This window comes from Crocuta crocuta, unplaced genomic scaffold (genome assembly GCF_008692635.1).
Source record: "Crocuta crocuta isolate KB4526 unplaced genomic scaffold, BGI_CrCroc_1.0 scaffold751, whole genome shotgun sequence".
Lineage (NCBI taxonomy): Eukaryota > Metazoa > Chordata > Mammalia > Carnivora > Hyaenidae > Crocuta > Crocuta crocuta.
This window is the reverse complement of record NW_027530353.1, coordinates 2879093-2882129: the sequence shown is the minus strand read 5'-3', so window position 1 is coordinate 2882129 and position 3037 is coordinate 2879093. Positions and strand designations below refer to the sequence as shown.

At 59.4% G+C, this 3037-nt stretch overlaps 1 long non-coding RNA gene across 3 annotated transcripts; it reads left to right on the top strand.

Moving 5' to 3' along the window:
* The first annotated feature begins 221 nt into the window (after window positions 1-221).
* On the top strand, window positions 222-2505 carry LOC144232983 (uncharacterized). Of its 3 annotated transcripts, none has more exons than XR_013335561.1 (3): window positions 222-455; window positions 1482-1746; window positions 2191-2505. It is a non-coding gene; the product is annotated as an uncharacterized LOC144232983 (long non-coding RNA). The 3 variants fall into 3 exon arrangements; XR_013335560.1 differs by lacking the exon at window positions 2191-2505 and adding an exon at window positions 865-947 and having other exon boundaries at window positions 1482-1865; XR_013335559.1 differs by lacking the exon at window positions 2191-2505 and having other exon boundaries at window positions 1482-1865.
* Window positions 2506-3037: the final 532 nt, after the last annotated feature.

Here is a 3037-nt window from a genome sequence, read left to right as displayed (position 1 = left end):
CTTCCAGCGGGGGTGCCCCCAAAGCACAGGGGCCACAGGGCCCTAAGGAGAGGGTGGCCCCAGGGGACCCAGGCAGGGAGCTGGGGGTGAGCTGGGCATCAGCTTGGGGGTGAGAGGAGGCCCAGAGGTGAGCGCTGATCTCACCTGTTACCTCAGTCCCCTCATCTGTGAGGTCAGCCCCCCACCTAGAAGGTGAATCCTACCTGTGAGGCCGGTTCCCACCTGTGAGGTCAACCATCATCCCTCCTGGCTGGATGAAATCTGAAGCTGCTGGTGCCTCAGGGTGCCCCAGGCTCTGCTCGTCAAAGCTGTGTGTTACTGAGAAACAGGTGCCCACCCCGGACCTCAGAGGATGTGGAAGGGCACTGAGAAGCCGCGTGAAGATTCAGTACTGCTGATCGTCAAGGAGTAACAACTGCTGGCCCCAGTCCTTGCATGGTCTTTCCTCCCTTGTGGTGAGTCTCTGCCCCCGGGGTCGCTCAGGGCTCAGGCCCACAGTGTGCCCTTCAAAGACAACAAAACTGCCCCAAAGAGTGGCCATGTGGTGCTGCCCGGGAACCGGGGCAGGGCCCACAACAAGACAGGCTTTTGAGACTTGTGTGCCCCATGGATCTTGCCCTAGACAATTCACTTCCCTCTACCTCCTTTTGTTAGCGGGTCTTTAATAATCAGCTCAGCGTGTTCAGACCCTCCTTAATCACATACAAAACAGGTCTTTGCCCCTAGCTGGGTGCCATGTGCGGTGACCTGGTGGCTCCTGGTAGAGTCAGTTCCTGGGCCAGGGTGGGTTCTGTGTGTCCAGTGCCAGCTCACTCCTCCTGAACCCTCCACCCTGTGTGTGGCCGGCCACTTCCCTACCCTCAGGAACCTCGAAGGACGGTGGCTGCTCCCAGCGGAGATGTAGCCCCTCCACACTGCTCTGGACTCGAGCAAAAGCGGAAATGAAGGTGGGGGCAAGGTCTCTGGGTCCAGTCCCCCACCCCCCCGCACCCTCCTCCCTGCCATGGGCCCCCCTCCGTCCCCTACTCCCAGAAGGACAACAGCTGGGCACACATCTCTGACGTGGTCTTCCTGGTGATGGAGCCGGCCACCTGGCAGGGTGGGAGCCCAGGCTCAGGACACTCTCTCTGACCCTGAAGGGACAACCACAGGGTGACAGCCAGGCCTTGCCCCCCCCCCCCTTGGGCTTTGCCACAGAAACACAGTGCAACTTGGACATCCCAAAGGCTTAGGTGTCTGTATGTCCAGGATGCCCAGGGGCCTCCCCTGCAGACCCGACACGGCAGCAAATGCCCAAGACACCCCCCCTCACCCCCCTCTCGGCCTCACAACCCAGGCACTACTTGCCCTAGCATACGCGTGTCTCCTCAAAGGTCACCCAACAAAAGCTCGTGTTCCTTCCACCAGAAGCCTTTATGGAGCGCTCACCCCCCACCAGGCCCTGGCAAGGACAGAGTACTGAACGAAGTCCCCACCCACAGGGCCTGGAAGTCCGGTGGGAAAGACAGCAGTGGAATAAAAACAGGGTGTCTGGGTCCCAGATTCCACTAGAGGATCAGGGAGACCCCTTGGAGGAAACGCCATCAACACAAGTTAAGCAGACAGAAGTTCGGGAAAAGCATCTCCAGAGAGAATACATGTGCAAAGGTCCAGGGGTGCCTGGAAACACTTGGAAGAAGCCAAGGGCTGGAGAAAAGGTCCGGAGAGGGAGGGAGAAGACAGGGCCAGACAGCAGCATTAAGCCAGGTGAGAACTTCACCAGGTGAGAACTTTGTGAAAGCTGGCCCCAGGAGCTTCACGGAGAGGGCAGCTCTCACCTGGGAGCAGAGAGGTGCAGAGAATAAACCAGCTGTGAGTGCCCTCCAGCAGCGAGTGGTTGGTGGGGAAATGCCCACAAGCTTGAGGATTTCCAGGGCAGCTTCATGGGGTACTGGGGTCTGGAGGCTGGGCAGGCAGACCTCTGACTGGAAAGGGGAGCAAGGTGGAGAGGGAAGGTCTCAGGCAGCACTGTGCCCACGAGTTCCTTCCAAGCACCTTCTCCTCATACTGCATGGCCAGGGACAAATACGTACTAGCTTCATCCCTCTTTTATGGCTGGGGAAACTGAGGTACAGGGTGGGCACGTGGTGTCGAGACCAAGCGCAGGGCGGAGACCCTGTCCCTCACCCCTCCCACTGCCCCCTCAACTAGGAAAGCCGGGAGGGGCTGGGAAGTGTCCAGGGATGCCGAGACCCCGGTCGCAGGGAGGCGGCCAGCTGTCTGCAGACTCCTTTTGTGCCAGAGGAACGCGCTGAGCGCCATGTGCAAAGTGACAGGCCGTCTGGGACGTGCTGCGAGATGGGAGTGTGGGGCTACAGATGGAGCTGAGAGCTGACAAATGCTGAAGTTGGGGGATCGTTCTGTCATTTTCCCTAGATCTGGGGATGTTTGAAATTTTCCATAATAAAGAGTTACGCAGGAAAAAATAGTCCAAGACGACCACGGTGCGGGGTGCCGCGGAGGTAACAGGGCCAGCCTCTCCAATTACCACTCCCCGTCCCGAGCGGCGCCCCGCGAGGACACTGGCCTGGGGCAGGGCACCAGGGTCCGCTCGGCTCTGTGGCAGCACCACTGGTGGGGCCTCCAGGGGCCTGGCCACAGCGACACAGAGGCCGAAAAGCAGCTGTTGGTCATGAAGGGGCCAGCAGGCACACTGCGGCAGGGGCAGAGGAACGAGCAGGCGGAGTATACCTCCATTGTAGGCCTTGCCCATCCTGGCCCTCCCTGCATGTGGAGCACTTTGCAGGTATAAACCCAGGGGTGGGGAGGGTGGGGCGCCTGGGCAGCTCAGTTGGTTAAGCGTCCAACTTCGGCTCAGGTCATGATTTCATGGTTTGTGTGTTCAAGCCCTGCATCAGGCTCTGTGCTGACAGCTTGGAGCCTGGAGCCTGCTTCCCATTCTGTGTCTCCCTCTCTCTCTGCCCCTCCCCTGCTCAGACCTCTCTCTCTCTCTCACCTTCCCCATCTCTCTCTCCAAAAGTAAACAAACATTAATAAA